Source organism: Chlamydotis macqueenii, chromosome 5 (genome assembly GCF_036417535.1).
Source record: "Chlamydotis macqueenii isolate bChlMac1 chromosome 5, bChlMac1.mat, whole genome shotgun sequence".
Classification (NCBI taxonomy): domain Eukaryota; kingdom Metazoa; phylum Chordata; class Aves; order Otidiformes; family Otididae; genus Chlamydotis; species Chlamydotis macqueenii.
Window position 1 is genome coordinate 49998745 of NC_141560.1, and position 21492 is coordinate 50020236.

Sequence of the window (21492 nt, forward strand, 5' to 3'; positions counted from 1 at the left end):
AGCATATCTACAGAACCGTGGTGCATTCAGCAAATAATAATTCGGTGAGTCATGTAGGAGAGGGGTATGTGGAGAGATGAAGGAAAAGACTGCGGCACAGGAATTAAAGATGAAATTTGCCTGTGCTGGTGGGCGGGAATCCCGAAGTGCTTCCTGCTCAGAAGCCTCTTGGAACAAAATCAGAAATATACTTCTGAGCATTCAATTCACAATGGAGATGAAAAGCACATGGAGCTTAAAAATAAAAAAAAAAAAAGTAAGTGCAACCAAATAAAAATACACAGACAAAAGTATGCACCCATCATAGGCAGGAGAATCCTATCTTTTGCTTTCCCCTATTATGGGAGGGGGTCATTGTTTCTTTTTCTAGTAAAAGAATCCTTTTTTAAAAATGTCTGTGGGAAAGGAGAATAGTCTGAATTGAGTCTTTGAGATGTTGCATTACAGAGTGTCACAGAAAATGTACTATGCAAATGACTATCTGCCTTATTAGATGCCTCAATAGAGTTCATTGTCTCAATATTGCTATTATTGGAGATGGATGGACACTACATGATTTTACCATCAAGCTGAAAAACTTCAGTGTTACAGTCTCATTGCTAGGGTAATAGTGCACTGACTTAAAGGAGAGAGTTGAATTAAGAGGAGTGAAAGGTCTATTGCTCTGTCCATTTTAGTTTGTATTTTGTAGACTGTGCATCACTTCAGGGGTCACAACAGGGGGGTTTGTGCTGTGGGCTTGGTTTTGTTCATCTTTCATTGCTAATAGAAAGAAAGCCCTTTTATGGGGAGAAACCCTCTGGCACCTGCTGTTGATTTGCAGTTGTAGGGATGCTGGCGTTGATGGATGGTGGTGATGCTGGCATCTTTCCCAGGTGGGTGCTCGCCCGTACCACCTCCTGGAGGAGGAGCACCTACTGCTTTGCTCCCTGGTGTCAGGAGCTCATCACAGTAGTGCCCTTCTCCTCTGTTAGCTGGCTTCTTACCTGTGGGACCACTCACAGAGTCTCCTGAGCTGTCATTAGAGCCTCGCATACTGCCTAGGGCAAAATCTAAAACCAGAGTGCTGCTGAAGGCAAAATCTATGTAATGTCAAAGTCTGTGAATTGGCAGTCTTCCTTAAACCTGCTTTTGAGCCCTTGCTTTGAATGTAGTGGGTTGCGTTACAAACAGGCAAAAATACTTTCATAGGTCAGGTGCTTGAAATAACAACTAATTCATGTTTTGTGGTTTGTGTTGGGTTTTTTTGTTTGGGTTGGGGTTTTTTTTTGTAATCAGACTTCTCAAGCAGATGTGGCAGGGACTTTGGCTATGAAGTTTTTAGAATGGATGGTAGCGATACCTGGTTTCGTGGGTTTTTTAGTCTTTATTTTTTATGGGCATCACTATGGCTACTGTACAGAATGGGAATTTTCAGATAAAACTTTGGCTGTGTGTTTGCTGTCTCTGTGGCTCTATGGCCATAGTAAGGATCCATCATTGAGTTTTCAGCTAGAGGTTGAGCTATGCTGCTGTCTTCCATAGAAGGATGCACCCATCTCCTAAGCAGTTTTGGTTCTTCTAAACCTCTTGTTTTCTTCATTTGCTTCTTGGTGGGAGGAGGAAAGCTACCCACTTTCTGTCTCTCTTTTATTGTTTGGTTAATATGTGTGAAAGTTAATGAGTAACTAGAAGAACCACAGGCAAGTTGAAAAACAGTAACCTTACTCGGTGTTTGCTTTTCTTCCTTTCTTCCTTTCTTCTTTTCAGTTGCGTAGGGGGCAGGAAGGGACCATTACTCATTAAACAAAAGAAGTTCTCAACAGCCCCTAGCGTTTCCCCCCAAATAACCAACTGTCCATCCTTAGTCCTTGAAAGTAGCACCTGTCATGCAGTATGCTCTAGTACAAATTAACAATCGGGAATTGCAATGAGTACATGCCACGTGAGACAGAAACTCTCGACATATCAAACATAGAGAAATAATATTATTCTGAACTTGAAGGCTTTGTTTTGTGTGCTTTGTTCTTCTAATATCCTGATCTAGATTCTGCAACCTCTCTGTGTGTCACCTAACACTTTATTTCCAAGGACAGCCCAGCTGACCTCACAGCAGATAACCCTGATGTAAATGACAGTGAGAAGCCACTCAGCTGAAATCACAATTCTGTGATGTGAACTGATGTGCCCTTCCTTTCCCATTCCCTCACCGATGCTAACGATGGGGCTAGTGGCTCTTAACTTCTCCTTCTTCATTTCACCAGAGCTGCATGTGTGCACGGAGCTCTGCAATTGTAGAGCTGGCTGAATCTGCTCCTCAGTTTTCCCTTAATATTAAGGAAATCTTAAATATTAAGATACATGTTTTCCTTACAAGTCCTTATGAAGAAAAACCTAAACTGCAGAGTAAGGCATACTCTGCTCTTACTGTGTGGTTCAGCCTGGGGCACATGCTCTAGCTTTCAGTATTTCAGTGTTGCTTATGAATGTTTAGTAAACTTTCCTTCCTTTTGGGTGTATGAATGTACACTTGGAAGTTCTTCTCTATTTCACTTTTTTTACTTCAGTTTTCCACCTTGATCTTGAGATGAGTTTGATACAAGCGTGAATGCTGTGACCCCTAACATGGTGATTACTGCAAGTTCCCAAACAAACAAACAAAAACAATAAAAAAACCCCAACAAAACAAAAGAAGAAAATCCCAAACAAAAAAACCCCACCACCAATGCCAAACAATCAAAAATCCCTCTGTGTCCCGCCCCTCCCCCCCCCGCCCCCCAAAAAAACCCAACCTCAAACTCAGTGTTGTGTCAGGTTTGTTGTGTGTGTTCAGTCTGGTGGCATGTGTCAGGCACAAAACAGGGAAGGAAAAAGTACTGTAGGAAACAGTAAGAGATGTCTGTAAAGCCAAAAGTCTTCGTAGATTATCAGGAATAAACACAGTACCTGAAAATACTATTAACTGAATTAAAATGAGAAAAAACTCTTGATAGCGCAACTTTTAAGCTAAAATTCTGTTTATGCCAAGTTCAGTGAATGGAGGGTGAACTTGTGTTTTCAATCAATAGAGAGAACTTAATATGCTTGGAAGAAAGATAACAGTAGCACGATTTGTTTGGCATGTGCAGCACAGAAATTCTGCTTTTCTTCTGCTCATCAGAAACTGTGTATAAGGTAGTGTACTGTTTTGCACTGAACTTTCTGTGTAATTTTTAAATGCACATGTGGCATTTTGCATTGCTTGAATATTCTGTGACTAGACATAACAAGGTTTTATTAGATGCAAGAAGCATGTGTAATACTGGTTCTGCCATTGCATTCGTTTTCAACATCATGACTTCTATGTAGCTTCTCTTGCATGACTTCTTTGTATTTTTTTTTATTATTCAATTTATTAAAATGATAGGGAAAATATTCTCAGTATCTCACTTAAGAAAGCATGTTACACATTTTTGACTGGCCGAGTACAGTTCAGTTACCATTTTATAAAATGGCTCACGAAGCTGTGAAAAGCTCCCGGGTCATTATTTCTCCTGCTCTATTTTTCTAATTCCCTCACTTGTTTCAGAAGGGCTTTAGTCATTTACTGTGTCCTTCCTCTTAAAATTTATATCTTATTTTCAGCATCACCACCTGTCCTGGGTGAAATTCTCTCCCTTTCTAATGGAGGACGGAAGGTCTGGTTGTCTAGTGAAGCAAACCCTTATGTCTTTTGGTGGTGGTTGATGGGAATTGCAGCTCGTGATCACTTAGCTCTTCTGACATCTCACTTGCCTGTTCCTTTTTTTTTTTTTTTTTTTTTTGGTGCTGCTAGCTTTACATTTCTGCATATGACTTTATTTTGCAAAGCTGGGGTTTTTTTTAGTTCTTAAGCTTTGTCTTTTGAATATTAGCAACTTTCTTGAGTCTCCTTACCCAAAGAAGCAGCAGTTCGGAAATTACTTTAAAACAAGGAAGGGTAAATTATCTCACTTTGTCATTCCTACGTTATGGACCCTCCATGTCCACCACAAAAAAAACCTGACTTTTTGCTGAGCCTTAGCTGGACCAAGAAGTATTTATTTCTGATGAATGTTGTAGGTTCATCTTTCAAAAATGTATTGTGGGAAATAAAATTAATGTTTTCTTTTGGGAGGAAAGGGGGAAATCCTTTGCAAATGCTAACTGCCTGAAAGACCCTGCTGTATTACTGTAGTTAGATTGGATGGACAATGAGCAGGCGCTGGTTTTCCCAGACGTGAGCATGGCTCTCAGCAGAATGCAGCCCGCGTGATGTTTCTTGGTGTTACTGAAGTGCAGATAGATGCAATTTGCATGAAGAAGCAAAATAAAGGGTGCTACATTTCCTCCTGCTTTCTTCAAGTTCTGCTATTTTAAGCTGCTGTATTTATCTTCTCTACTAATATTATTGTGCAGAGGAAGGAGGACAGTTTATTTAAAAACAAGTATTTCATGGCAGTTAATTTGTGTGGTGTTTGTAGCAATTACTTGAAGAACACATGGTACCTTTTCTGTTGTGAATAAAAACTGTACTAAGCTTTACTAAGGAGTAGTGCAGGTCATCTGTTGAAATATTTTGCATCATGTGGTTCCCAACTGATTCATTCATTTCACTGTTGGTGCTGGCTGGAAGATGATTTGTTCCTCCTCTCTGAGAATGATCTCTCCACAAGTGCCTTCTGCATCTCAGTAACGATAACAATAAGCTAGCATACTTGAAATAGTGAGTGCTTTTGAAAACAATCTGTCTAAAAGCATGTGCTTATGTCCAGAAATATACACTGTTATGGCAAAAGGACCTTGATCTGTATGACTCTTAAAGAAGTGACTTGCCCCTCTTGCGTCCTGCAGCTGGGTCACATAGCAAAAGAAAGAAAAGGCAGGCAGGCAGGGAATGAGTGGATTGTTGAAGTGATTCTTTTGAGATTCCCAGTGAGTAAAGAACACGCCTTCATTTTGTAGGCAAGTAGTAGAGCTTTCAGCAAAGATAGGCAAATTCCTCTGTTTACTTCCTTTACCTCATTTAAATACTTGTCACCTCTGTGAAATGTCTATTGCTGGCAGAAGGTGAATGCTTTCCTGTTTCAGTTGCCATTGAGACGGATAAGCTCTAGATCTTTTCCTCTATGTTTGCAAGAGGGTGAGGCTTTATGAAACAGCTGAGCCAATCTAAAGTCCATCTACTTCCCTGCTGGCATCCAGTGATGTGAGCTGCTCCCTTTCACTCTGCTGGCCTGCCTCTGACCCCATGTTGAGCTGGGTGAGATAACTAAACTTCTCTGGCAGAGAAGTTCTCTGCCAAATTACCTCCTTTAAACAAATTTGCTGAGCGGTCAGGTGAGTAACCATACCTCAGTAAGGGCAGCCTGAGGAGAAGAGACATGACTTTCCCATTTCAGCAACAACCAAAGTTGGGTAGGGTCAGCTGCATTCTGTAATAGTAGTAAAAGTTATATTTGTAGTATTTTAGTTTCTTATGCAGTGTTGTGTCATCGATCTCCATAAATGTAGACTCAAATGCCAATTTCAACGCTAAATGCCTGAACCATTTTAATAGCGCAAATCAAAGCCTACTGTGATAGCAATGCCAATAAGCTGATGATCAATGAGTTTGTTTCAGACTTCAAACTTTTCTTGACAGTTGCAAAGACTAGAAATTCTTTCAAGCATAAAAATCAGTTTTCCTTTTTAAAATAATTTCTGCACCTGGTTTTTGGAGAAAAACAGAAATAACATGGTGGTAACATTGCAGGCCTCTGTAGCAGAAGCAAGTATTTGCTATCAGCCAAAACAAAATGAAATTACCAGCTTTTTCGGCCAAGTTGTCTGCTACTAACCATGTGATACTGAGAAAGTAAGTATTTGTATGTGTTCATGCTTCGAACCTGAGATTAGCAGCAAAGGTTTATTTCTTAATTGTTTAGAATTAACACTTTTAATAAAAATATGCAGTGTAATCTAGACATTGTAGTCTTAACTTTTACCTTATTCCAATATTTATGCCACTTTTAACACCAGAATATCCCAACTAACTTGAGTAAAATTATTGCTTGTTAATGGTACATGAGGGCAGAGCACCTGCTTTGTTGAAGGTCTTGTGTAACTTTCCTGTGCAGTCAGTGGGTGCAGATGGGCTTTGTTACTTATATCAGCGTGAGCTGGATAAAAAAATCCACATATTCAAGTACACTGAAATAGTTTGAATATTTGTGTCTCAACATGTTTTCTTTTAGGGTGGATATGGGTGATGATGCTGAAACTATTTAACCTGTGGAATCAGTAACATTTGGGATGTGATAGTTGTTTTTTTTTTTTTTTTTTTTTTTTTAGTACTTGACACTTCAAAATCAAACTGTTTTTTTTTCCTCAAACTGGTAATTTTGCTAAACCCTGAGTGATAGATTTTGTGCAGAAACCTTTGCAGAAGGAATCAGGCCATGGGCTCTAAGGTTTTGAGTGATCTGAGGCATTGAGGTCTGTGACTTGCATGGCTTTACCTATAATATTTGCAGTGAAGTACTTTGGTGCATTGCAACTCTGTGCATTGTATGTTTTTCTTGACTTGACTTGTGCTTTGGCTGCTTAGCAAAAGTTGCAAGGACAGGGATCTTTCAGTATCTTCCGAGGCACTTTCCATTCTTGTTGCTGTTAGAAATTGCAGACTGGTTAGAGTTCATACAGAGGTCAGAACATGGGAATCTACTGGCAAAATCTTTTTCTTCCTCCTCCAGTTTACATTAGGGAATTAATTTTTGGTTTTGTTGTTCATTTTACCCAAAGGCTCTTATCTGTTTCCCCAAACATTTTTGTTTCTTTTGAGGCTTAATATTAATGTTGTCAGAGACATTTATTAACTCATTTTAACAGAAAAGGTGTTTTTTAGCCTTTTTTTTTTTTTTTTGGTAGTCCTGCCGGCAAGGAATTATTTCTAGTTAGGAGGCTGAGTTTAAAGCCTGTTAGTTTTTACCAGTTAGTAAAAGCTATGGATCAGGCTGAAGTGCTCGCTCCAGGTCTGGCAGTTTTAAGCTACTGTTGCCAGATGGTTTCACTTGTAAATGTTATGTCCATGTGGGTCCACTCCACCTTTCTTCTGTTTTTTTTCTGTACCTATGAACAGGGGCTCTGTGAATATGGTGATGTGAAAATAGAAATATTGTAAACTTTATTCAATGTCATTTTTGTACCCTTTAATTTTTCTTTGTAGGAACAGCATCATTTGCAACATGGTGCTAGTAACTTTTTGAATAGAAGCAGTAGGAAAAACTGATCTTAGCTTTCGAGCCTTAGTTTTGTGGGAGCTGGTTAAGGAGGAATATTAGGTGAGGTGAATGTGGGGCTCTTTTTGTGGTATAGTGTCTTCTCCCAGGCTGTTGTTGCAGGTGGCTCCTGAGCTGGGGCTGGTGTTTGGGCTATGTTGATCAGAGGGACCAAGGAGAAGGGATTATCCTAAGGATTTGAAAGGTCCTTTGACAAAATTTGCCCTGGTAACTTAAGATATAATCTGCCTTGCTGGGCTGGGTTGGTAGCTGGGCTCAGTAACCTTTTGAACTTCCACAGTGAAACTCGCCCCTTCTCAACTTGCCCATGTCCTGCACCTGAAACAGAGTGGCAAGGGAGCAAAGCAGAGGTTTGCAAGGGGCACTGTGTGGGTGGGAAAGGAATTTTGACCTGGCTGATGGAGCACCAGGCTGTCTGTGATGACAGCAGTTGTAGGAGTGTTACCTGTAGTCAGGAATGGAAGGGAAGCTTGCCTGCTGTCTGTAGTCTCCTACAGGGAGAGGTGCTTAGTCCATCCTATGAGGACAGGCTGAGAGAGTTGGGGCTGTTCAGCCTGGAGAAGAGGAGGCTCCAGGGAGGCCTTATAGTGGCCTTCCAGTACCTAAAGGGGGCCTACAGGTTGGGGAGAGACTGTTCAGTAGGGCCTGTTGTGATAGGACGAGGGGTAACGGTTTTACAATAGAGGGAGGTAGATTCAAATTAGATACTATGAAAAAATGTTTTACAATGAGGGTGGTGGAATACTGGAACAGGTTGCACGGAGAGGAGGTAATGCCCCATCCCTGGAAACATTCAAGGCCAGGCTGGATGAGGCTCTGAGCAACCTGATATGGTTGGAGATGTCCCTGCTCCTTGCAGGGGGGTTGGACTAGATGACCTTTAAGGTCCCTTCCAACCCAAACTGTTCTATGATTCTATGATTCACACAGAGCAGACCTGAAAATGCAGGCTTTGTCCTTTTAAAAAGGAGCAAAATAATAATCACAGGTTGCAGTGGGAAGAACAAAGCTAAACGGAAGGTCTTTTCTCCCATTGCCACTTGCTATCTCTTCCCATTCTAAGTGCCGGGCCAAAGCATTAGTACTGAGCTGATACAGAAGTACTATATATATAATAGTTGTTCATAATACAAGGAAGCCTTTCTGTATGTAGTTGGATATAGGTTACCTATTTTTATCTATTTGAAATATTGTTGACCAAATTTAATTATGAGTTTCCACCTGGAAAAAATCGTAGAAAAAATAATCTGTACCTCATTTCTTTTTCCCTAAATATATGCAGATGAAATGTGTTTGATATAGGGAAGTTTACTCACAAATTTAATGATGAGGATCAGTTAGTCATACAAACATTTGGATGTTTACCCAAAACCAGGGAAGCAAACAGTTTCCAGCTCTGCTGCAGCTCTTTCCTTATCAAACCTTATCAAACTCCTCCTCTTGTTTGCTGTTGCCTTATGGTGCTTTGGAAGGAAAGAGATGGCTTGGCATTCCTTGGTGTATTTGGGGAATTCGTGTGCTAAAACTATGGGTGCTCCCCTCCCTCCCTCCCGCGCTTTTTTTCTTTCTCATCTGTCATTACTCTTAAATTCAAAATTATTTTGGAAGTGCTGAACCACCATCCCTACTCTGCAGCAGAAACAATGAAAAAGGGCAGGAACATGTCTAATGACCCACGAAAGCAATAAGCCTTGTAGGGAGCTGGTTGGGAAAATGTCACATGTCTTCATTTTGAATGTCTGGGGTGATTCAGAAAGCATATGCAATAGGAAAAAGTCTGTCAGAACAGCTCCTGCTGACCCCTGCGTGTGCATCAGAACCCGAGCAGCTGATCCAAAAGCAGGTTTGGGAGCTCCTGTCAGATCCATTCTTCAAATACCATGTCTGTGGAGTTGCGGGAAGTCCCTGCGATATGCAGTGGTTAACCTTCAACTTTTTCACAGCATGTGAAGGTGCATGTTTAAGAAAGCATTGCAACCTCAATAATAGTTTTAGAATTGATGTTTTGCCTGGCTTTGTCACTGATCTCTGATATTGTCAGAGGAAAAAACTGAAAATGTAAAAAGTGCTGCTTCTGATGTCATTAATTTCCATAACTTGTCAAAATTTAAAAGGTTATTGATTTGTGGTTGCTGATTAGGGTTATCAAACAAGGTTTAAGTTGTTAAATGGTAAGGTCAGAGCAAGTAATATACATAGATGTATTTTCAGAGGCTTTTTTTAGTATTTGCAAAGGTATGAAGATTTGCCCGTTTCTGTACCAGCAGTGATAAAAATCTTGCTTAAATAAACTGAAAAAAAAATACAATGAAGCCTTTAAAAACAAAGCATGGAAGGAAGAGGCAGCAGTTTATTGCCTCATTGTGTTGATAACATGCGAAGTATACAAGCACAGAACAGGCGACGGAGAGGGCTTCGCTCAGAGTCTAGTTCAAAGTCTTTTCATTCACGTGATACGGTGTCCTGAAGGAAAATAATTCTTGTGTGTGGAGGCTGCCTTAAAGACCTTAGTGCTAAGATGCATACTTTATCTGGTTAAACACTGTTGAAACTGAAAGCTGTTAAAATAGTACTAGGTGATTTTAATGTGATGTTAACTGAAGTTACTTTGCATAAACTCCTCCATGCCTTCAGTATCTGGCCACGGCCAGCAGGCCAGTTAACTATATTTTTACGTAATTCATATACTGCTGTGCTTATTTTGAGTAATCTCTTCTTCCTGCAATATATCTGTAATACTTCTTCATCTAATTTCTTGCCAGTCATGCTTCTGTAAGCGAGTAGATGAGTAGAAGCATTCCTAAAAGCAGCTAAGTGGAACTGTTACGTTATTTCAAACTGCAGATCTTGAGTAATTAATTAAAAAAAACAAAGCAATAAAAAACCAAAACAAAAAAAACCCTCCCGTTGAGGTCGAATAGAGTTACACTGGCAACTTGTTTTTATCACAGGAAAATGTTTTCCTTTCAGTGTAAGACTTTGCTGCTTTGTGTTCTCTGATGCTGTGTTTTGAATAGTTAATGTTTAATGTGTTAAACGGCAGACTTTAAAGGAAAAAAAAACCTCAGCTTTTTTACATTTCAAAATTGAAAATTATTTGATTTAGATTGCTGCGGAAAGCCACAAAACTAGCAGAGCAAATAAAGAGGAAATAGTGTTGACAGGTTCCTTTTCCTTACCATAATTATCAAAAATACTGGCTTGTAAAAAGGCCTGTGAGTAATGGTCGTAAAATGCAGCAAGAGAACCTTAACAGTGAAAGAAAATCTTGATCTGTTGTCTTGGTTATTATGTGCAGCTAGTCAGGGGCTGGATGGAAAACACTTCTACAATAAGCCCTAAATTATGAGGGAAATGAGTTGTATTAAAGAATGTACAGCTTTAGGGAAAAGAAAAATAGAAGCAAACTTGAGTGTGACTAGGCCCAGCGTCCCAAAATTTCAAGCACTTTGTTCCTGGTGCAATCTTCTAAGTGCAACTGGTTTCATTTTAACTTTTTTTTTTAAGAATCAAAATACGTCTAACGCTCTCATAATTCTGTTGGCCAAAGCCCGGCTGCCTGCTGTGCCTTACTCAGTGCAACAGAAACTTCACTAATTCCCATCAGTTTGCTAAAAAAACTGCCTGACTGCATGTATTCAGCACTGCAGTTACTGCCTCTGTTCTCTTGGTTCTCAGCTGTCATGAGGAACACGGAAAACATCACAGAAACATGAAATTATCATCATGTTTCTTTGCCTCTTGCTCAGAGGGATAATATATACTTGGAGCCCAGTGGATCAGGGTTGTTTTCAGGCAGGCTGTTGCTTTAAAGCAGCCGCCTTATTTCTGCTCTTCAATGCTGTAACCCTTCAAACTACAGGCAGTGTGATACTGAAAATGAGGATCAGAGATGTCCTGTGCAGACAGATTCCAGAAAACGGCAGTTTTAAATGGCTCCCACTCTTACTTATCCCTGAGAAAATCAAACCTGCATTAAGTGCTCCTCTTGTCCCTGTAGCAGAAATGCTGCAGGGAGTTTTGGGGGAATTTTCAGTCATTTATGCGGAAATATGCACAGTGAACAGTTTTGGTGCCTAGTCCAGTCTTATCATAGATGTGGTTTTTCAAGGGATGGTATTTGTCGTAGTGGGAGAGACTGAACTGGGTGTACCTTTCCATATCTCAATACATTTGTTGAAAATTGCGGTTCAGTCCACTGGTCATCTTGTGAACGTGAGTTAGAATTTAAGTCTCCTTTTACCCGTAAAAGGAATGGTGATTTAAAAAAAAAAAAAACCCCACACATTTATCTATTGAATCCAAGCTTGACTTGGACTCGATTGTGTGGGAACCAAAGCCCCCCAGCCGGCCCTCCAGCCAGCCTTCTCCTCACTCGCTCTGGTTCAGAGCCGCTTCTGGCCAACTTCAAAGAATTGACTTCAAAGGCTTTCGGCAGACACAGAACAGCACAGGCTGTGAGGTTGTAGTTTCCAGCTTCAGCAGAGCTAGCGAAGTCTTGGCTTCTTGGGGAGTCCTGTTCTACTTTCGTGTTATTCACTCAATGCACAGCAAAATGCTGACTGCTTTTATGGGGGGCCTGGAGGCTGGCATTCACTCATCGCTTAAACTGTGCAGCAAAAGGGGAAAGTGCCAGTGAAAGGTAGATGTATCCAGCTCTGCCAGAACAAAGAAACCTAAAATTCAGCTGTGGAGAGAAATTCCATATTAGTTCACCATCTCCCCTGAACATAGAAATTGTCTTTATAACAGAAGTGCAAGGTTTAATCCTGCCCTTAAGGGATTTTTTTTTTTTTTCTTCCTTTTATAGTAGTCTTAAAGTTCTTCTGATTCTTGTGAGTCCCACAAAGCTCTGGTTCCTCTTCTTAGCTTCCTGAGATCTTATTTCTCGGTAACTTCCTATAACTATAATAACAGTAAGCGCCACTGAAATCATATGCATTGTCTGGAAATTTGCTTTCTTTTTCATTTGGAAATGTGGTACCTTCTGGATGTCAAGTGTGCACTTGCACCAGGGGAGACTGCGGCTCCTGCTGGCACAATTGATCTGGAAACCCCAGGCAAGCTGGAGGCCGGCGCAGCCACATCCCTCTTGGGTTGGAGTGAACCTCTCTGCAGTGGGATGGCACCTCGGTCATGCAAAAAGATTTGCTTTGTGCATCTTCCTGCCTTAATGTCCCGAAACTCTGTGTATGGATTTTTTTGGAGGGGAACTCTCCCTCCCCTACACCTCAGAGTGTATGTCCTGTTAGCCACTGTTGATAACAAGTTGTCCTCGCTTCAGGAGGAGCCAAGTAACAGTGTGGCTGGGAGAGCTCCTGAAAAGTCTCTGTCCATGAAAAATAACATGAGAGTGGAGGGAAAGCACCTGGTACAGCATTTCCTTGAGAACTACTTGATGTCCTTCAACAGTAGATACAGAAATATGTCAGGTGCAAGCCTTACCACATCCCTGGGGTTTTTTTAATATTAATACTTTCCTTTAAGACAGTGGCCCTGAGATGGGGTGTGGTTTGTGTAACACATTGCCAAGCTATTTATATATTTAGAGCCTTGCTCTTGCTGGGGGTGGCGGAGGGGAGAGACTGTGGGAAAAAATGCTAAAAGTCATCATTTTTTTTTTTTTTTTTCTTCCTCTATTATTTTAAAGCAGCTCTTTTTTTTTTTTTTTTTTGTATGGAGGAATGAGAGATCCCAGTGCCTGCAAAAACCACAGGTTTGCTGAGGTTTCCAGAATCAATAGCAGAAAAGATATCTCAAATGCTGATTATTTTTATTAAACCATACAAACGTTTCTTTTATATATATAAATAATTTATGTATATAACATAAATTTCCCCACACACCTTTTCTGCAGTAACTGTTAACTGGAGTGGAAATTGGGAAATGAGACTCTGATCCTGACAAGCACTGAGTGTCCTTCTAGTTAGAGCCGTGAATGTCTGCAGCTCTCCACCCCGGCCTGGCATGTGCCACTGGCTGGGAGTTGTATGCTGGAAGACATTATCAGACAGGAACTTTTGATTCATTTGTGTGCATGCACAAAAAAAAAAAATCAGGCAATTTTGGCTCCCATCATATCACTGAGATCTTTCATTGTCTCGATCTTGTTTTTAGAAGTCTCGACGCTGACTGGTGATTGAAAAAGCTGTGCTGTAGGGTGGAGGCTTTCCTCTGCTTCTGCCTGGTGTCTTGTGCAAAGCGCCTGCTGATGCACCCACTCGGGCCTGGGACGTGGGGCTGGAGGTCCTGCCAGCTTGGCCAGGTGTCGGAGCAGCAGGAGGAAAAAGCAGTTCACAGAAGCTGTTGTATGGCAGAAATGCAAAACGTGGCTCAACCTTAGCAGCTGGCCCCTTTTTAGTATTTATATATTGACTTTTCATTGTCAGGGGTGTAAATTTGCAGATTGATCATAAAGATGCAAGAGATAGGCAAGCTTGGGTAAATGAGGCAGCATTTTCATCTGATTGTGAGTTGTGTCCGAAGCCATAGAGCTGAAAACATCCAGTCTCTTGAATAATCACTGACAGCATCCCCACTCGTACATAACTGGGTATAATGCCTCATAAAAGCTGTGTGGGTACTGAAAGAGTAGTTTTGTGTCTGAATGGCCACTTTCTAGGTAAGAAACTACACGTGCAGCACAGTATTTTCTCTCCAGTAAAGACAACATAATAAAAGGAGCTGTTTGGGCCTAATGCTGAGGACCGGGAATGCTGCAGTTAGAGCATGTATTAGAGCACACGTTCCCCAAATACCCTGGGCTGGAGAATCCTGCTTTACTGTGCATACGTTGCCTTGCCTTTACTGGTGTTAATCAGAGCGTTGCATCATGATCTCACTGCTGTCACTTCATAGAGTTGTCCTCCCCATAACTTTGATTAATTAGATGACTTTGGGGTCTAACTTCTTACTATTTTTGCCTATAAACAAAACCGGCATTGAATGGTTCAGACCCCTCCCTCCCCAGGATATTAATTTCGGTGACTGTATTATAGATGTCTCTCTCTGATATACAAGGCTTGTTGAGTAGCATTTAGTCCCACCCTAAGTAATAGGAAATGGTGAATAACATTCTTAGCATTGTGCTCAAACTGCTTTTGAATGAGGGGAATGTACCGAGCGGCCTCTGACAGAGGAACTTAATGCTGTTCCCCAAACTGCTGCTATTCAGTGGGATTACGTGGAAAGCTAAACAGAAAGGAAAAAGAACAATTTATGTCTGTCATTTGTACCCTGCTGCCTCCCCACCCCGGCATGCAAACAGATGCCTTTCCCCAATGCTTCTTTTTAACATTTATTTGTTGTTTTTACAGTATTTTCTGCTCCCAGGGCTCTTGGCGTCTAAGTGCTAATGAAATGTGAATGTGTCCCAGACTCACCCTCTCCTAAGTGCATGCAGTTCTGCAGTGGTCAGATTTTTTTTGTATGACAAAAAGAAAAACAAAAATCTACATCTTTATTTTTGCATTGGGTGGCATAGATACAGGAAAATAACTTTCCTTTTTTTCTTTTTTCTTTTTTTTTTTTTTTTTCCCTACCCTAAAAAGAATTTCAAGGGGAAAAACCTGTGGCAATTCAGCTAAGTATTGCGGGGAGGGAAGATGGGGACGGGGAGAAAGTCTTACAGAAACGCAGAAAACCCCCATTTGGCTACTTTCAAGTTAATTTGACTGTTTGGCATGACCTCATGTTTGAGTAGTTTAGCTTGGGCTTCTTGCCTGTGTGGTTTGTACTCTAAAACCAAGAGCCGCAGGGGAAGGAGGTGGGGGAAGGCAGTGGGAGAGGAGGGCAGCCTATGTTTTTCCGCAGCAGTACATCACCCTGTGTCTTTTGTTGAAGAGCTTTTTGGGGCTTGACCTCAGGTCTCTCTTGCAGCAGGAAAGTGTTCACTGCTTGGCAGTAATTAAGGGCAACTGGACACATGGTGGAGGACAGGTCTAAGCCATGCTGATGGCGCTTGGAGAGGGAGCTGTGGCCCCACTTCCCCATTGCTTCTGTAGGCCAGCAAACGGGTGGCCCTGCAGCCAGCTCAGCGCACCCGTCCAAAACACAAACCTGCCTAAAGAAGGATCAGTCTGTTGGCCTGGCAGCGGGGAGATTTCAACCTGAATCTGCTGCGTGCCAGCTGAGTGCTGTAACCCTTTGGCTGTTGGGAGCTACTTTCACCGTATTATGGCTGAATGTAGCCCTTTGTTGCCTTGGCTTTTATTCCCTGCGCCCAGCATCTGAATGTTTTTGTCGTGATCAAAATAGTTCATTTTGATCTCCTGCATTGGTTTCACTGCAAGTCGGAGAGGGTTGTCCCTGAGTGAACCCTTCTGTAAGTTCAGCCCAAATTCATGAATAGTTTAGTCTTCCCTGAAACTGTGTTTTTTAATGAATAAATGATTCAGCAGGGGGAAGAAAAAAGTTCCATCCAGAAACAGCAATATTAACATCTGCTAGGCCTGTTTCTCTATTGCCATGCAGTCTCTTCAGGCTTGGTGTGAGTGGTGTGGATCCAGTTCGGCTGATAAGCAAATTTGACTCCTTCAGACAAGCAAATGCTTTTGGTTTTTGTTTTTTGTTTTTGTTTTTTTTTAAGCCTGTAGCTTTAAAAAGAGAGCTTTGCACCAAAAACTGGTACTGCAGTAGAAGGAACTAGCTCATATGGTAACACAAACAATATATCTAAGAGGCAGCATAAATTCTCTGTAATAATAGAGGAAACGATTAGTCATTTTAAACTCATCCTTATTCAAAGCTGTTCTGGCTCTCGGGTGCCTGTTCAGTGTTTGAAATAAAGGAGGAAGCTCTGGTGCTTTATTGGAAGGGTGATTTCTGCAGAAGATGGGCTCAGTTGGAAGATGATGTTTTGGTCTATTTTGGGTTGCATAGCTGTGCAGACTGTGTGTGTTTCTGGGGTGACTGAGCCACGATTTACACCCAGCTTTTCTGATAGTTGCTATAAATAACACTCTGTGTTCTGTTGATAGAATTGCAATAAAACTTATGCTAACAAAATTAGTGAAAGAAACCTCATAGGCTGCATATTATAGGTTCTAAGACTTGATAGATACATGAAGTGTTCATATGACATGGGAGAAGTATGTGAAAGAACAGTAGATAGCTTAAAATGTTACTGTCCTAATATTTGGGGATGGGAGGATCTTCATACAGCTTATGTTGAAACGGGGTAAGAGAGATATTGGGAAAACTGGCAATGTCTTTCGGGACGAAATTCTAGTTAATTCAGGCTAAAGAATAGAAAGAATAAGATACTATCCCCTTCCTCAGTTGTTTCACTCTAGTCTCCAGTGTGGGTAGTTTGAATGTAGGGTAGAAAGGACATTATCGAAATGGTCTCACCTGAAAAAACCTGCAATATAAATGCTTTCAGTGAGAGTTAATAACACCACAAGTGCAATTCACTTTCTTTCATTGAAATATGAAGGTTAAATTCTGATAAGTCATAATCTAACTTCAGATTTTGAGAAATTAGCAAAGAAATATTTAGTAGTAGATGTTGGATTGAAAGTGTGGAATATGTGACCAGAGATTTTCCCATTTACTTACTGCTTTTTATTGTAGTACTTGTGACTTTCAGTACAGGATTATCCCTGGGCTTACTAACTGATCATGCTACCTTTTTACTGACAGAAGTAGATAATTCTTGTGTTTCGTTTCTTCTGTGCTTGGATTGTCTCTGCTGGTGTTGCATTCCTGTCTCCCGAGTAGTACTTGAATTAAAGTAGGTAACTTCATGTTCTCACAGTCCTTAATGAAACATGGTTGGTCGCAGTACATGCGGTGCAAAAACTTTTTTGAAAACTACAAAACCCTACCTACTTGCTTCTTATAGGATACCTTAATCTTAAAATGTTTTCTATAAACATCTCCTGATTTTAGAGCTATTCCCTGATAAGACATTCTAATTGAGGATTGGTTTTGGCAGGGGGGTTGGGTGGTTTTGTGGTTTGGTGAGGGGTTTTGGGAGGGAGTTGTTTGGTTTGGGGTTTTTTTTGTTGTTTTTTAAATCATGATTTTGAGAAGTGGGTAATGCTATGTCTTCCCTCTTTTGTGCAACAATGTCATATACAATCAGAGCTCATCTTTTTGGTAGCCTATGTCTGAATCCCCTGAGTAACACTGCAGGGGCACACACTTGCTGAACTCTCCTCTGTTTTAAAAGAAGAAAACCCTTAGTTGTCCAAACACTTTTCTATTTGTTTGGCTTACTTGTAAGGAATGTGCTTTGGTAAGTGTCTTTGAGAGACAGAGCAGGGGCTGGGCTCTAAATCTTAGAAGTCTGGACTGGAAGTGGGCTCTGAATGCAGCCTTCACAACGTGCAGTTGCGGTTAGAAGCAGCACAGACATAATCCCCACTGTACAATGCAGGGGCGAAAGTGTTATAACAGTGGATTTTTTTGGTAGGTTATGAGTCATACAGACAGGATATATCACTAGAAAAGAAAAGGAGAAAATGTCTTTATAAAGATGGTCAGCCCTTAGGGGTTGTGTAGACATCTGCCTTCATACCTTTTGGCATCTAGAGACTCATGTGTCGCAATACATGGTATTCCCTTTACAGAAGAAAAGTATGTGGGCACATTTCCATTTCATAGCTGGAGTCAGGTGATGGATCAGGCATCTTTCTAAACTAAGGCCTTGTCTGCACTAGTGTATTCAAGCTAATGTGTTTCTCAGTCATTTGAAAAGTCTTTTAGCTTTGCACCAGGCAGTCTGGGTGCAGTGAACAGTGGTCTTTAGTTTGATTTGGCTTGGTATGCCTTCAGTCTCATTTGTATGTGTCTTCTCAGTGGAGTCTTTCATCTTGATAAAACTCTTCCCGGTTAGTGCCGGCAAGATGCCTCCTCGCTGGTGCTGAATCACAAGGTGGGGGGTTCTGCCACGCAGGCAAGGGATAAAACCTTGCTGGGTGTGGAACAAACCCTGCTAGCACCTCTTGCTGATAAGGCAAATTGGTCCTAAGTGCCTTTTCTTGTTAGTTTGTTTTCTGCAGTTGAACTGCTGTAATGTAGTAGCTATAAGCGGTAGTAGAGCAATATCTCCTAGAGACGGTGGGAGACTGCCATAGTCTGTGAAGGATGCGCTGCTTTGTTCTGGTATGTAATCATACTTACTGAAGTTTTACATTCTTCATTCAAATCTGATTTTGAGATAGTCATGTTTCTGTCAGCATTATGTAACTGTGTCATTTTGACTGTCTCTATTAGAGACAGGAGAGGTGCAAAGGAATCCAGCTTGTGAATCACTCTTGGTTTAACCCTTACTGGAAGGTGGAGAAAGCACAAAACCACTAAGGAACAGTTCAGAGAAGGCGATGTGGAAGTCTGCACAACCACATCAATTAAAAGGTACAAGATAATGAGGTTTTAGCAGCTAGAATGCAGTTAACTTCACTCTTATCGCTCACCACTACCTGCACGTTTCATGCAGGTGAACAGCCACGCAGCAGGTAGCAAAGGTAAGTTATTTATGTCATCTGATATAAGGTTTTGACTTCTGACTCAGCACCCTGACTTCTCACGTATTTTTTTTATGTACTAAACGTTTAAAGACCTAAGAACATCCCATCCAACAGTGCGGTGCAGAGTGCTTAAGGTTTGTGTAACTCCCGTTTTATATTGCTGCTTTACAGGCTTTACTGCTGGCAAGCAGCAGTTTATAGATAGTTAGAAATATTTATATTGTCTTGCTAATCTGGGGGAAATCTGGCTATTACTTGAGCAAATACAGTAAATGACTTAGCGTTCTGTGACATGCACATAAAATATGATGCAGGCATGGAGAACTTAGTTTCATCTTTGTCTTAATGCTAGTTTAATTTGGCTTTAGTATTTGAGTGGGAGGATGAACCTTTGCCCCAGGTGTGTGTGGTGAAATGCATCACAGTGAACTGAAGGGTTTCTCCTCTACCCTTCTCCATAGTTCCTGCTCCAAATGTACAGACATATTTACATGGGTTTTCTATTCAAAGCTTTGGTACTTGTCAGCCTTAAACATGCAGATGGGAAAGTTTAGAAGTATATTTTAAACAGATCAATCAAAATCCCATTTGTGGCCTAGGTATGTTTTAATGCAGTATTTGAGCATTATTTTTCATATCCTTACTTGCATTTTAAATTTTATTGTTTATTTATCTTTTAGCGAATAAATAATAGCAGTGATTGTGCTCTAGCTGATTTTGGGTATGTCCTTGTTTCCTCCTTGAACATGATAAAGATGTTATACTTAAGTTATTGCAAAGTGTGTAAAATCAAACACTAAACATCAGGCCAGAAAGAAATGTCATCTGGAAATGTTTTACTACCATTTGTTACTCTTTTGGTTGGAAATGCTTTGCTGCTATTTATTGTAGGCATTATTTCATCTTTAACGTGTGAAATCCATATAAACCTGTATGCATTTAAATCATAGTTGTTCTTCTTCTAGACTTCCAAGTCATTTTGTGATGGTGCAGGGAAACTGTTTCTACAGTTTATCTCAAGGTTAGAAAGCTTCTAGAGAAGTAGTGGTATTTTTCAGTTTCCATGTTTGTGGTTTGTTGAGGACATAAGAACAAAAGACAATACATCTAGTGTTTCAAAGTCATTGAACATATAATCTGGGTGAAATAAAACCAGATCTATTCTTGTGACTTTTGGTTTGAGTCAGAGTAATTAACTGAAGGAACTGTTTACCACAACAATGTTGTTGAAGATGCAACAAAAATGAAACAGGAGGATGAGGAGTTGAGATTGATTCTAGTACCTGCTACTCTTCCTTCATCCTGCTGTTTTGTACGTAAGCATTCAGAGAGGCTTGTCTAAAATACATTGAGGATATCTGAGGCACGTTCCTGGACCTGAATTTTTAACTGTCCCAGGTATCCTTTAAAAAAAAATAATAATTTGACTAAGTGGACTAATAACATAGGAAAGAGAGATACTGATCAAGCCCTCCCCAACCACCAATCACTTCTGCAGTGTTGGTGCCTGACTAGTATTAGTTCCTTATTAATATTTCACTTTTTACAGCCACAGTTGATACTACAGACTCTGCTGGAGTGAGATCCTGCCAAAGTGCTTGGAGGATGTACTGCACTTGTTGCTGCCCCTTTCTGGTTTTTCATTAGAGGTTACACTGTCAAATGTTATGGAGGCCTATGTGACAAAATTATCCTTAATAGTGCCCTGCTATTCAAAATGCTTTTAAATTACTTTGCCAAGGCAATCTGTTAAACAGGAGGCTGCCTATATAAAATTTATATATATGTGCCTTCAGAAACCTAACTTCTTTGTAGAAATTTTCTTTTTAAAATCTTGTGGTTTTAAAATTTGCAAGAACCATCATCAAGTGGAAGGTGTGCATTTCTGATTGAAATAATTGTGCTTCATCATTAAACTTGCTGGTAGTAGATATTCATTTAGCAGTAATACAATTAGTTTGGATAAAATTGGGTAAATTTAAGGAATGTGTATCTTTCACTTGATTGCATTTTGTAAGGTTATTTTCCATGATATTCTAGGAAAACTTTTGGATTTGTCTGTTAAGACCATACAATGGAAAGAGGCATGCTTTTGTATTCTGGTGATACAGGTACCAGAAGATCTGTCTGGAAATAGCAAAGGCTATGGGAAGCCCTATCCAAGGAAACAGTGTCCAAAACATTGTAAAAATTGACTGTTAGTTTCAAAAGCTTCCTCTGTTTCTTTTTTCAAGTGACGTACAAGGCTAAGCAAACTCTGCACAGTGATACAATATGTGATTTATTTGAAATTATATTTCAAGACATAATAAATAACATAAACATATCTTCCTCTTATATTTGAGTTTGAAATGAGCTGCTAGCTGTTTGATCTGTATCAGAGCTAAGCCAAATATACAGGATCAGCAGGAACTCCTTTATGTATCTTGAAGGAGAAAGAAGCCATGGATATTATTTTTCTAGAATACAAAGTTTGCAGCTGGTCAGGCTGTAGTGTCAGTTTTGATCTCCAGTTCTGACCCTGCATCACCCAGCCTTTTTCCACCATAGCTGGTCCTCCCAGATGGTCATGAAGTTGACCTTTGATAGACATGTCTATTGACTAGTAAGTGAGAGAGAGTCCCTGTTGTTGTCAGTGAATAACTTCTCATGCAGCCTCAATGTATTCATAGAGGCGAGTCTGGTGATGGGGTGATGGCGGAGCCAATTCTCATTCCTGTTTCTATTCAGCTTCTGTTCAAAGACGAGGAAAAGGGAGACTC

The 21492-nt window shown here is 40.5% G+C and overlaps 1 protein-coding gene across 1 annotated transcript in view; it reads left to right on the plus strand.

The window, feature by feature from the left end:
* Positions 1 to 21492, plus strand: part of PTPRJ (protein tyrosine phosphatase receptor type J) — a 77608-nt gene that overhangs the window by 18292 nt on the left and 37824 nt on the right. The gene's annotated exons all lie outside the window — the stretch shown is intronic.